General features: G+C 36.6%; 1 pseudogene; it reads right to left on the minus strand.

Annotated features, from left to right (window-relative positions):
• Positions 1-11,914: 11,914 nt before the first annotated feature.
• LOC143621622 (pentatricopeptide repeat-containing protein At5g39710 pseudogene) lies at positions 11,915-14,291 on the minus strand (annotated as a pseudogene).
• Between the last annotated feature and the right edge of the window lie 1,086 nt (positions 14,292-15,377).

Genomic DNA, 15,377 nt, shown 5'->3' on the forward strand with positions numbered 1-15,377 from the left:
ATCTGGTGAAGATTCATGCGTCAAATTCATCGTCAGGTTTGTTATCACATACATACGGAGTGGTATAATTAGATCCTGTGTTTTTATTTTTTAATCATGGTAATTATGTTTCTATAATGTGCATTGATTAAAGATTTGTAAAATAATAACCTTAATCTTGCAGAAAACACATAATGCTTCTTGGGGTTTTTATTTTTTTTTATTTTAGGAAATCCTTTTTTTTTCTAATTTATTTCGATAAATTTTGGATCGCTAAACAAACTTGATATTTTTGTAAATAGTGGCTGTTTGGTAAGCAATGATTATATTAAAAGGCTACTTCTAAATTGGTTAGATGTAGAGTGTATTTGGTTACACCTTTTATTGGCCCCATGAGCCTCTTAAGGTTATCGCTCAATTCAGCACTAGATTGACAAACAACGCTTCCCGTCCCCTCCTTAATGTAAATAAGTAAATGATAATCCCAGCTCAAACATTTAGCAATGTTTGGGTAAAGCTCGGACTAAACTGGCTAGGCTTAGCGAGCTTAATTTTTATTTTCTAAATCATTAGTTAGTATTAAAATGTTGAAAATAGTGAGTGTGGTTAACGAATATAACACACATTCATTGCTACATATTTTAAAAATAAAAGAATCAAATGATTTAAGTTCTGCTAGTGCTAGCTTGACATCTAACACAAAGTTTTAACCCGCTAGACATAGTGATAAACAGACAAAATTGAACCGTACGAATTTCTATTAAGTTGAACCAGTTGATTTGTTCCGATTTAAATGGTTTGGCTGGCTAAGAGGACTTATAAACCCGGATTTTCTTTGGAGGCCGGAACAAGTTATGCGTGTGCGAACATTCTATATGAAAACCACATGTTGTGTGTAAACGTTGAACAGCGACCCACGCTGTTTTGTTAGTGTTTTTTTCATTGGATGGTCAATGTTTATTCCACATCGTTGATAGGGACCATGATATTATACAGTTTATACTGGTCAAATATGAACGTTGAATTGCTACAAAACCAGCTGCCATGTTCTATGTATTTGGCTTTATATATATATATATATATATATGATAAAAGTCGTAAAGAATATATATTGAGTACATTACGCTAATGTTGATTAGTTAAATATTTCAAATACAAATAAAGTATTCATGAATTTCTTCTCTACTTTTATCATTTACATATTAAAGTGTTATTTTCGTCTGATCAAATAAACATGTTTGCTTATTGATACTACATACAAATAGCAATGTAAACGTCAGTGTTGATATAACATTATGATATAACCTTTTAAACACGGAGCTAAATTAAAAATAAATTAGTTTTGAGTATCATAAATGACTTCCGCATGTGTTTGGATATGTAATTTCAGTGAAATACAATTACGCATCTCAACTATCAGATTATGCTGGATGATTGCTTTAAAAACAATAATAGCATTTATGTTTAAAATAATTTTAAAAATGTTGAGCGAAAGATGATGGTGAGTGATTAGTATTTCCATGCAAGAAAGATGATGGTGAGTGATTAGTATTTCCATGCAAGGCAGGGCGGACCTAGCTTGTAAATGCTACCCCTTAATTTTTCATCGGCAGTACAGTTTTCTTAATCTTTTGGTCGTATTTCGTTACCTCTGAAAAAATATGATGTTACCCATATTCGTATAAAGTCCATCCAAATTAAAAGCTAAAATCAATTAAAGTCCAATCAAATTAATGCTCAAACCAAAAATTATTTGTTGTTTCATGATTCTTGGACGCTTGGTTTAGATCGGACATCAACATTCAACAAACAAAGTTTCATTCAGCCGCTGCTTCCACCCTACGCTTCCCGAACTTTTGTTGCCCTCCTTTGGTCATTGGACCTCCACCCTACAGCCGAGTAGCCGACGTCCGATGCTCCCTCGGTTCCTCTTCTACAGTTCGACTTCTACTTGTTCAATTTAGGTGATCTTCTACTCTTATCTAAAACTGTAATTGTTATTTTGTTTATATAAATTGTCAATTTGGAATTGTTTATGAGCAATTGAATATTTGAATAATTGATTATGGTTTATTGGATATGAATAATGTAAACTGAAAATTGGAATTGATTAGGAAATTTGTGGTTTATATCTAAATTGGAATTGATTAGAGATTTAGGGTTTATGTGTAAATTGAAATTGATTATGGGTTTACTAAAATTAGGAAACTTAGGAGATGAAACGGCAAAATCTTATTAGCTATCTTTCTAAACGAAAATTCCGACAAAACAATGATATTGGTCCAACACCAAGCTAAAAAAAATTATTGTATGAAATACGGTAAGAAAAAATTTCAGTTATTGTATGAAATACGACAAAAATATGCGGTTATTTTATTAAATATGGTAAAAAAATCCATTGATATTGCATGAAATACGGGGGAAAAAAAGTTTAAACGTTAATTTTGAGATTTTGGTCTACATTCGTCACTGATGCAAGGATAACAATTTTCATCATGCACCGGTAATGTACCAAACTGATACCGACTGAACAGCGTTGGTACCGGTACTGTTACGCTATAATCTGTACGTATTCAATTTGTGTTTTCATTTATTTTTTTCTCGGTATATTCGGCACAATTATCAACCCTATTTTCTATTAGCTATTTTTAATTACTTGTTTCCATGGTGTGATTGGTTTGGAGGCCGGGGTCCTAACTCCTAACCCGTCAACGTACGTCAACGAGTCAACTCACATCTGACTATACACTTTCGGTCTCATCACCGACGGTGGTTGGTCATTAAATGATGACATTAATTTTAACACGTCCCTAACGGCAATCATCCAAATTTGGCAAGTCAACTTGTTCAAAGTTTGTGGAATAACAAATTTTCAACTACTCAACTTGATAATTAAACTATATTATTATTAGAAAACTTAACCCTTGAATTAAACGGGTTATATTGAGGTGTGAATCTTTATTTCGTTTAATTAAATATGTTAACTCGTCAACTTGTTTAAGGTGATACGTGGATCCACTAACTTGTGTAGCGTATTTTTTACAACTCACAAACCCAATTAACTTGTTAAGATATGTGGGTGTCCGAGTTATATGATTTTAGGTGTGTGCTGGATATGGTTGGTTGTATAACAATTAACACAAATAAGCATATGATAATCGCCGAGGTTGAGTAAGTTGACACACTTGACACCTTTAGGATCATATAACCTCTGAAACCCACTCTAGTTCCATTCATGCTAATCTTGCACTTCGGGATGCCAAATTAGCTTTTGGTCAGCAAACCTTTACTAGAAGTAAATTGTTTTGTGCATATTACGTACAAAGTGCTATTGATATCACTTAGATCAAAAAGAAAAAAAATCTTAAAATGTCTAGAGATTTCGTTTGTTTCCTTACAAACCAAGAGTTCCAAAAATGTCCTCTTCAAACACGTCATCGCCGCCGTTTTTCCTACTCGCCCGACGTGTTTGCTCTCCAATCAAACAGGTCATCCCAGACGAGTTTGGTGAACAAACATGTTGTCCAAACGAGTTTGTAAACAAGTCCTATAGACGAGTTTTGTGAACAAACAGGTCGTCCCGATGAATTTTGTTGAACAAATAAGTTGTCCCTTGAGTTATTGATAACATGTGACGCCTGCTTATTGGTCATGCAAACGCATCGTCTTGCCTTAAAACACGTCCCTCCTACGTCTCTGGAAGGGATATTTCCGTAACTCTTAATTTTTGGGAATCTCTCTCTATAAAAGAGATATTTTAAAGATTTTTTTAAAAGGATATGTTGAAAAACAAGTAAAAAAAAAGAGAGGAAAACATTGTTTTAGACGGGGCCACTAATTATTATAGTCGATACTAAAGAGAAAGTGCTACAAAACCATTCTCCATGTCCATAGCTTTTTGCATATTTTTTAATGGCAAAAACTTTTGTGACTTTTGATACATATAATTACAACCTACCAACGTTAGGTCTGCTCATCGAAAAATGTTTTACCTTTGTGTAACAAGATTTATGTCCTTAAGATTCAGGAAGATATTAAATGGACACAAGAAACCCACAAGGACGAAAACTTTCACCAAGTACTTGCTTCAACTAACATTTACCCAATTTTGATATTTACATTTTTACCGGTACCAAGTTGTAATAAAATACTTCTGGTAGTGTTTGAAATAAAAATTTTTCATTGGTTTAATAGGCGCTCACAATGGTCGGACTTGTCCGGACCACCACAGCACCACTACCCCTTCTCTCTCCTATCCGCAACTTCCCCCTCGCACCACTCTTTGAATGTCGTCCACAATGCAGGACATGCAAGGCTCTCTCTTCTCTCTTTCAACGGGGCTCCAAGTGGGATATATACGAACGAGGGGAAAGAGCACCGTAACTTTTTATCTCTAGTCTTGGATATGAAAGAACTTAGTCAATCACGAGTCACGACACCAGAATTAAGTCTTTTGATTAAACATGGTATGATAGCAAGTAATTAAAGATACATTCGATTAATAAACTATAGAGAATTGTTTACTTCTTAAATTTTAAAAACATACCATGTAACTACTTTTCCACCTTTTAACCCTTACCACTTAATTAAATACAATCAATTGCCTACATTTGCTAAAAGAAACCTTTGGTACATGGTCCTAATCATACAACTCAAGCCCTCCACACGAAACTTAACTACGAGCCATTCGTTTCTATACCTTTCTTTTTTTCCTAGGAGAATATACAATTAGAAAAATGCGAAGGTGCCCATCAATCGTTAAAGAAGACAGACCCACACGAAATATGTGCATTAGCATTATTGTGCTTGCTTTTACCTCTTTACCCCTATTTATTTTCCCCCGTGTTACAAAATTTTGGTTACTTTTGACCTTTTGAGTTTCAGGAAAAGCAAATACATTCTTTGTAAGGCAATTAAAACTATTTTTTGTTACATAATTAAATTTATAAAATTAGTAGTATCTTATACTCAACAAGTGGGATAAAACGTACAAAGGATTGTTTGACGGAAGGGGTCCAGGGGATATTATATTGTCTGGCCGATTTATTTGGCCAAATAAGTCAAACAATTGGACTTCTATTCTAAAGTCTAAACCAGGCCCCTACCTTACCTTTTGATCATGGATGTCAATCAATGTCAGTTGCTGCATGATCCTGATGTAAATGCACGCACACAATATAAGTTTCTCTTATGGGTCTCTTTGACAAGATTAAGACTGTTAATCTAAATGTGACTGCAAAATTTTAATAACTATGTGAATCAAAGAAATGAATCCATTTTACAAATCTCTTCATTATTATGTCTATAAGAGCATAATGACATAATTTTTTTGGATGGAAAAAGAGACCATTTCAGTGCCGGCTTTGAAAAGGGGAGACGGTTCCTGGCATGATCACCCGGTAGGCCCAAACTTAAAAGAAATTATACATATATATTTTTGAAAAAATATGTATTTTTATGTTAAAACCCAATTACACAATTCCTTTAAGTTCATTTTTATATATATAAAAAAATTTTACACAACCCATATCATAATCCAATGAACCCATTAAAAGTTTAATTGTTTAAACCCAATAAAAAAATATTTTATTAAGGCCCAATTTTTTTTCGTCTTTGGCAGAAAAAATTTTAACGATTCCCTCAGCACTGCATACAATAACTATGCATTTGTCTAGGTTGTTTAAACATATGAGAATGAGAATGTCATGCTTATTAAGTTCTTTTCACATTAGTACTATTTTAAAATGACTAGTTTTATCAGTAACATCCAAATGTAGAGCCATCATCTGTCCCTTCACTGCTTGTTGGAGCACCTAACGACACTGCATTAGAAAAGTTGATAGGTCCTTTTGATAACCACACTTGCTTTCTGTCAATAGTTTTATTAAAACAAAATATATAGGAATATTGAGATATTGTAGTCAACATACTGCTAAGTATAATGCCACAGATAGTAAATTAAGGATATATAACAGTAATCTAGTATTCAAAAAATAATTGCATTGCATATTTGCATCTGAGTTGATTGGAGCTTAATTTTATGTTTTATGACTTTATCATCTTATATTCACTTTTCTGAATCAAACAATTGCCCGCATAGATTTGTGGTTTGAAACATTACATTGCGACTTAGATGACTCCATCTTGCAAACATGATTCAAAATTAAATAAACAAACAAGATTAAGATTACGATTACCTGAAATCGTTGAATATACCAACCACAGATGGTATACCCGGATCATATCAAAACATCAAATCAATACACTCGATTGATTGAAAATGTCATATTTGTTCGAACTTACCAAAAAGAAAAAACTGCAACTAGAAAATGCATAAGATTAACCCATTCACCGCCTTCTGAACTCACTTAATTACCTGCACCCATCATAGCTTTCAGTATATCCATCCGTATATGATGAGGACAAGTAAACAATGCCCTTGCTTTTGCTTGATTGGTCGCCAAATAAATCAAAGCCTTAGGTATATCATCGGGTTCTAAACCCATCTGCTCCAATTCTTTATAAATTTCATCACCTGTATACTCGCGATGACAAATTTTATCAAGTACTTTATTGCCTTCTAGAATGGCATTAGTCACACTGTCAAGGCAATTCATAAGCTTCGAGTTAAGCGCTTCGTCTACTTGTTCAAGTTTTCTTTTCTTGCTTTTGTGTTTTGTCACATTTGAAGATTGCTCGGATGAAGAAAGCGTAGAATATACCCCTTGAATATCGTCATCATCACTTGACATCTCTTCTTGTACATATCTTCGTTGTAACTTAGCACGTTTTCTGGTAGACAGTCTGTGTCGTGCAATGAAAGCCACCAATAAGCAAATCAGGTTAGCTGCTTGCAATTGCCCGGCTCGCACAACAAGAACTGTCTGGAGTAGCTGGTTATCCATGGTAACTTTATTTGCTGTGTATTACTTAATTAGAAAACAAGACATATAAGAAGAAAATATTGGCGGATTTAGATACCAATATTCCTATTTCCTCTGTACGAATAGGCTTGTAAACGAACCAAACGAACACGAACAAGGTCATGTTTGTGTTCGTTCGTTTGACTTTAAACGAACACTTAATCATACAATATTTGTGTCATGTTCATTTATTTAAAAAATGAACATATTCGTGTTCGTTTATGTTCGTTCTTTTAAAATCTAAACGAACAGTACATGAACATAAATGAACATAACTAAACAAAGATAAACGAACACAAAAAACCATAAATGAATACAAGTAAACAAGTATAAAACATTAAGTAGATGATTCATCAAAAAATGAGCATAAATGAGCGTTTACATACATTAATGAACAAACGAAACATGTGTTCATGTTCGTTCGTTTAAATAAATGAACACAAATTTTTTGTTCATGCCCGTTCGTTTATTAAATGAACGAACTTTCCCACCAAACAGTTCACAAATAGTTCAATGAACTTTCGGTTGGTTTACAGACAATCTAGGGTTAGTGAAAATATAATAAAGTATGTTCGTTCACCTTGCATATAAATCCTAAATAACAGGTGGTAAATCACACTCACGAAGTGAAAATGGTAAGCCTACACGGCTCCTTTATTTATTTATTTATTTATTATAAAATTACAATTTCAATAGTTAGAATTAGTTATGGTTTCCTATTATCTATCCTTAACCCATTATCAGAGTCAAAGTCAATAGTAGTGATATAGATCTAACTGAGAACATAAAAGAAACCAGCAATCGGTGATTTTACCTCAAGAAATCGATGGGGTCCGGTCCTGTTTTGATAATGATAATCGAGAAAAACTGAATTGGGTATGGTTAATTTAAAGTTTTTAATTTCGAGAAAAAACTGAATTGTATATATTGCCCATTTGCCCTCTCACTATGTCACATTTACTTTTTTGTACTTGCAAATTAACTATTCACTAAATGACCAAGAAAACAATTAACAAAATAAATTTTTAAACTTTTAGTCATAGTAATAATAAACAAAATTTCAAACCATAAAGTCCAGACCGACTTACTGAACGATTGAAGTAAATCCACTTTGATTTTTAGGCACATGGGACACGCATTTGATTGTTGGTGAGTTGGTTATATCGGTGATATTTGAGTTTTCTTCTTGCTTAAACATCATTAACTGATAGCTTTTTTAGATAAAAGTTGAAAACTCTTTATAAAACATGACTTTGATTCTCAATTTCACTGCTTAAGCTGACCTATCTCTTTTCTTTATGAAGTTTGGGAGATTTCAAATCAAATTCCCTTTGAAAGTGCCAATTTAAATCATAAAATCTCCTTTAGTCATTAAAATTGTTGTTTGTTGTACACTCTGATACATTACCCATTATTGATACTGGTCAGGCAAATTAAGCTCGTCCTAATGGAAATTATTATTTATGTATTCGGAATCGACTTGTCCATCATTGTATCCTAATTAATTAAAGAAATATAAGTTACAAGTTTATTCAAACAAAGAGTTAGTTACTGATTACACGTGTCAAGTTTCTCCGTCACCTAAGACATACAAATTTGAGGTCTGTTAACATAATTTGATGCCCACCTATATTAAAAATTAAGTTCATCACATCTGATCTACACAAGTTTAGTAAAATAAAATGCTAAGAAAAGACAGAAGTTGAATGGAACTAGGACGGTAAACAAACACAAACAACGGCATACTCATACTCGTTTATTTAACTTTAAATGAACACGAAAACGGACACTTAATCGGACAAATATTTGTGTTCATGTTCATTCATTTAAAAAATAAACATATTCATGTTTGCTTATGTTTATTCATTTAACGATCATAAACGAGCATAAAGGAATGCAACTAAACAAAAATAAATGAACACAAAGATATCATGATTCATCCAAAGTTTGATACAAAAATTACCATAAACAAAAATTCACAGACATAAATGAATGCCCCAGACATGTGTTCATGCTTGTTCGTTTATTAAATAAACAAATTTTTCATCGAACAGTCACTAAATGTTCACTTCATTCACAGAATTACAGGTCTAAACGGAACCCATCCTTATTTACAAATAACAATTTACACAGGCTAGAAAGAAACCCCACAAAAACCACAAGGACCAAACCTATACATCCACCGTACTTATAACCACAACCACCCTCTTCCGTCACCACCACTCACCGGCGATCCAATTAGGGTTTCACAACACCATGGATCAATCGTTCCTAATCATGCTCTCCAACCTCCTCCACCTCCAAAACCACCTGGACCCCACTGCCTCCCTCCTCTCCGACACCACCACCACCACCACCACCCCTTCCTCCCTCCTAACCACCACCTCCGCCGCCCCACTCCTCTTCTTCACCATCGCCTCCGTCCTCTCCTTCATCTCCACCACCCGCAAACCCCGCACCCCATCCCCACCACCCACCACCTCCCAATACTCCGTCGCCGCCTTCCGGGCACTCTCCACCGAACGCATCTGGCACATGGAAGTCCCTTTACGTGACGCCCAGTGGCGCTCGTTGTACGGACTATCATACCCTGTATTCACCACAATAGTTGATAAATTAAAACCCTATATTGCACAATCCAATCTCTCACTCCCGTCTGATTACGCTGTTGCCATGGTCCTCTCTCGCCTCTCGCTCGGGTTATCCGCCAAGACCGTAGCGAAACGATACGCTCTTGAACCGTACCTCGTTTCGAAAATTACTAATATGGTTACGAGGCTGTTGTCGACTAAACTGTACCCCGAGTTTATTAAGATACCTGCGGGCAGACGGAGGCTTCATGAGACCACGGCTGCGTTTGCGGAGATTACGTCCCTCCCGAATATTTGTGGCGCGATTGATAACACGCATATTAGGTTGCATAGTTTGCCGTCGGGTGTGGCGAATCCGAATGTTTATATGAATGGTTACGGGTTTAAGTCGGTTCAGCTTCAAGTGGTGGCGGATTGTAAGAAGATATTTTGGGATGTGTGTGTGAAGGCGCCGGGGGCGTTTGATGACGTCTCGCATTTTCGGGATAGTTTGCTTTATAATAAGTTGATATCCGGGGATATTGTGTGGGAGAAGGTGGTGAATGTGAAGGGGCATCCGGTGAGGCCGTATATAGTTGGGGACTGGGTGTATCCGTTGTTGTCGTTTCTGTTGACGCCGTTTTCGTGGAACCGGACGGGGAATCCGGCGCAGAATACGTTTGACGAGGGGTTGATGAAAGGGAGGAAGGTGGTGGAGGAGGCGATTGGGCTGTTGAAGGGTCGGTGGAGGATTTTGAAGGATATGAATGTGGGGTTGAATCATGCGCCGCAGACGATTGTGGCGTGTTGTGTGTTGCATAATTTGTGTCAGATTGCAAGAGAGCCGGAGCCGGAGTTGTGGAGGGAGCCAGAGGAGAGGGGGCCGGTGCCGAGGGTGTTGGAGAGTGAGAAGAGTTATTATTATTTTGGTGAGAGTTTGAGGCAGGTGTTGGCTGATGATTTGTATCAAAGGCTTTCTTCAAGATGAGGATGAAGGTGGGTGGTTCTTGTTTAAGGTTGGTTTTGTCTTTTGGTTTTTTTACTAATATTGTTGTAACTTTGTTCTAGGATGATTAAAGCTTTTGGTAATAACTAATAAGTAGTGAGTATGTGAACTGGTTGGTCTGTGATATGTAGTTAAAGCTAACTCAATTTCTGAATGCATAGAAGATGTTTTGCAGTCATATGTTGTTTCCTGTTTGATCTCTTCTGCACCTGATGTTGAAGTTGAACCTCTCCTAGACACTATGGTTGTGTGCCTGGTTTGGCCATAACCATAAGTTATTGTTTTGAACTGATTGGTTCGGTAAGTTTTCTGTTTGGTTCCGTTATATGTTAACTGTATAGAACAGTTTGGTTAACCAGCCACTGGGCTTAATGTGGTTAAATTTGATAAAGACTTGTGTTTGGAAAATGTGAAAGGCTTCAACAAATTTAATCGGAAACCGATTAAACCGAACTGATCTACGTGTTTGAGACTTGGGTCAGTGGGGTTAATCGGATTTGGTTAAACTCGGCGGGCCTGGAGTCAGCCGTCAGCTCATTGTTCACATCATGTTTTCTACTAACTAAAATATAAGCACCAGCAGTGAAACACACAAGCAATGCAAGATGGCAATTAAATTGCAGTGTGCCAATGGTTCTAGCTCTATGAAACTCAGGGTATTCTTTAGATCTAATTGTAAAGTTTACCCTGCTCTTTCACGCATAAAGCAGCATTTAGTGTTTTGACACCAGTAAAACGAAAACCCATCTGATCAAACCACATTCCTTGCAAAACCAACCTGATTCTAATCCCTAACCGAGAATAGTTCGAATTTAGGGTTCTCAATTCAAGAATTGTGGAAACTATGCATGCCCAGATTGGGACAGACATGGGTATCGCATAAATCGATCCTGTAATCTCCCTGGGTATCGCATATATCGATCCTGTAATCTACGCCTCTGTTTACGAGGAGTCGCTTCATATGATAACTGATTGATTGGGATATAAGAAAGTGTTTTTCAATTCTGAAAGATTATATTTGTCATAACATGAAATTACAATGGGGGATATATGCAATTTAGTTTTGGGTTTAGTAAAAAATTGATCTAAAATGTGATTTACAAGACAAACCTATAAAGTTTCTAGCATGACAACATCTCTACTTGAACATTCTGATATATCAGAGAATAAAGTCATAATAAACCAAAGCTAGTTTTATTAAGAATAAGTGTTACAAATTCAGGCTGATCAGCAAATCATAGATAACCATACAATCTATATACAAACCTTCTGTTACTATCACCGGAAGGGTCTCACACTCCACTTAGCATCTAAGACTGATCAAATCATCAAATAGCTCGTGGCTCTCAGATTACTCGACGGCTTGTTAACATGTTAACAACTCAGGCTGATTAAGTTTGAGCTCACTGGCCCGAGCCAAGTTCGAGCTTTATAAAACTCGACCTAGTTTGACTCGAGTAACTCACCCATTGGCTCGCTAAAATTTGCTCCTTTCCTTGTATGTTAAAGATGACACATTAATCATGATAACTGAGCATATTCAGTTCTCCCACTGTTTGGAAGAAGCCCATCCTTGGCCATTTCAGAAAGAATCTTGAACACTGCATCCATGTTCCCTTGTTTATGGTTTATCTCCACAAGCGCTTTCACCACCTCAGCGTCTGTAACCTGACAACTTCTCAACACATTTTCTATAACCTCACTCGACTCCACAATCATTTCACCTTTCACAAGCTCTTTCACCAACGCAATAACCGTTGCAGTATGAGGAATAAACCCATGACTCACTATCTTTTTATAAAAATCAAAAGATTTCCTCAAGTTCCCACCTTTACAATGACCATGTATCATAACATTATAAACAGCTTCATTGGGCACTTGTTTTCTTTGAAGCATTTTATCAAACACCTTATCCGCTTCACTCATCAAACCTTTCATGCAGAACCCTTTTATAAGAGCTACAACACTTTTCATCTCCATGTTACCACAATTCTCTATTAGAGTATTGTAGGTCACATCATCCGGAACCGCATTGTCGTAATACAACTTGAAAAGAATCTGCTTTGCTTCACGGGTCCGTGCTTGCTTGCTAAGCCCGTTAATCAACACACTGTAAGTCACAACATCGGGCAGCAAGCCTTTATGAATCATTTCATCATGCAAGTGTAATGCGTTTTTTATATCTCCTTCTATACAATAAGCGTTTATTAAAGCCGTGTATGTACATTCGTCAGGTGGTAAACCTAATCTCAACATTTCTTGGAACACGTCACATGCTTCGGTTAGTTTACTTTGAACACAGAGACCTTTAATCAGTGATGAATACGTAACATGATCGGGTTGAACACCTTCTTTGACCATTTGGCGTTTCATTTCAAAGGCTTTATCGAGTTCTTGATTTCTACAAAAACCGGTTATGATTGTACTATAACTAACAACGTCTGGGGATAATCCGGTTTTACTAATATCATCAAGAACGCGCAATGCGTCATCCATTTTCCCATCTATTGTATGTCCATGAATCAAAGCATTATAAGTCACAATAGATGGTGAAAACCCGTTCTTTTTCATTTCATCCAACAACTTATAAGCTTCTTCCATGAACCCCTGTTGAGAGAACCCGTCAATCAATGTTGTATAAGTTCTAGCATTCGGAAACAACTTCCTTACACGCATTTGTTCTAGAAACCCCATAGCCCGGTGCAAGTTTCTAGCTTTACACATGCTATTAATCAAAGAAGTATAAGTAATAACATTTGGAGACAACCCGTTACTCGTCATCTCATCATGCAAAACGAGCGCTTGATGACAATTACCATCTTTACAGTACCCGTTCACAAGTGTATTATACGTGACTTCATCAGGAACAATTCTCTTCCGTTTCATCTCTTCAAGAACCCGACCCGTTTCTTTCATCTTCCCTTCTCGACCCAGCCCGTTAAGTATTACATTATACGAAATCACATTTGGCTCCAAATCCCTCTTGGACATTTTATCAAACACCTTGAGCGCATCATCAAGTCTCCTTAACTTACAATAAGCATTAATTAGCGTGTTATACGTAATAACATTCGGCAAACAACCATTTGTTTGCATCTTATCAAAGAACTCCAAACCCTTCTCCAACTCATTAACCGCACAAAACCCGCGAATTAATATATTATAAGTAAACACATTTGGCGAAACACCAGTATTAATCATATGCATATACATTTCTTCAGCTAACTTGATCGGCTCATTCAACCTAATAACCGCATCAAGAACCGCGTTATACGAAAGCACACCGGGCATAAACCCATGGGATTTAGCTAAATGAATAGTGTTTAACCCCCTTTTAACCAATTTCAAATTGGAATATGATTTCACCAACAAATCGATAACCGAAGAACTCGAATTACAATCAAAGTATGTGTCTTTAATCAATGTAAAGACCATGTCTCCGTTTTCGTCGTCCCGGGTTTTAACGGCTACGTCTTCGGCAATAGATTGAGCTGTTTTGTAAAGCTTGAATCTTGTGAGAATGTGGATTGATTGAATGCTACATTTTAGATCGAAAAAGGGTTGACGGCGGGCCCAATTGATGAATGATAGGATTAGGGTTTTGTCGAATTGGGAATGGTGGAGTAAATAGGAAGCTGATTGAGGGGTGAATTGGGAGGATAGAGGGTTTAGGTTGTGTATGTGGTGGCGTTTGAGGATAGAGATTGCTTTTCCGACGAGATTGACATCAGGCGGCGGTGGTGACGGTGGCGGTGGAAAGGAGGTGACGGTGGAAAAATGTAGGTTTTTCCGGTAGGGTTTAAGGGTTTTCATTTTTGAGAGAAAATAAATTAAGGGGGGTTGTCAGGAGAGAATTGATATTGCACACTCTATTCGGTTACAACTGCCGTGACGGATCCAAGAATTTATGATTATATGTGTGGTGACAAATCCAGGAATTTATGTAAGTGGTGGCGAAAAAAAAAAGAGCAGGTCGGGTCAAAACAAAGTGTATCATTTAACCTTCGTGGAGTTCGGTTGAGGGAGTGTCTGGGATTCCTTATTTTACCTCCTTATGACTTATATAAGTCATAAGTTGTAAGTTACAAAATTGTAACTTATAACTTTTATACACTCGCAAAACCTAAATTTCTTAAACTTTAACTTATAACCTATAAGTTATAAGCTATAAGAAGGTAAAATAAGGAATCCCAAACATCCGGGAGGCTTCAACATGCTATATAGCATCCGTCCATTCTCTATTCACCCGTATATACATGTGTAATCACACTTTATGCATACATGTAACGCTCCCAAGATGCATACATCATACACGTGTAACCATGTTTGTACGTTTAATACCAACTTTTATACGCTTGTACAGCATTGGGTTTCACCCATAAAAAAGGCGTGCCACTTTCAAGGTTAAATCGTTGTCGTAATATGTTTTAATACACACTCCCACACACACACTCGCACGAACACGACATATTTAGCTTAGCGTGACCACCCGCCGCCCACTGTAACCGCTTGTCACTACCACCTATCTATCCATGCCACCAATCATCCCTCCCAGCCCCTGTCATCGCCACCGCCGCTCACCACCGCCACCACCCACCACCACCACCACCATATTGCTCTCAGCCTACCACCACCACCCGCCGTCACTCACCACCATTTTATATTAATTCGGCCTTTTCTAGTCCACCAAACATCACAATGTAATAATTCATTTCATTCCCACATGGTAACCAAAAATCACAATGAAATGGTAAATATTCATTCCATTTCTCACTCTTTCAATTCCATTATATCATATCAAACGCACCCTAAGAAATAATTAGCATGATAAAATTAAAGCTAACGATATTACAATTTAAATTTGACTAAACTATATTCGATTATTTATTTATAAAAGTA

Source organism: Bidens hawaiensis, unplaced genomic scaffold (assembly GCF_021521415.1).
Source record: "Bidens hawaiensis isolate Kalapana, Puna unplaced genomic scaffold, B.hawaiensis_p1.1 tig00002922_1, whole genome shotgun sequence".
NCBI lineage: Eukaryota > Viridiplantae > Streptophyta > Magnoliopsida > Asterales > Asteraceae > Bidens > Bidens hawaiensis.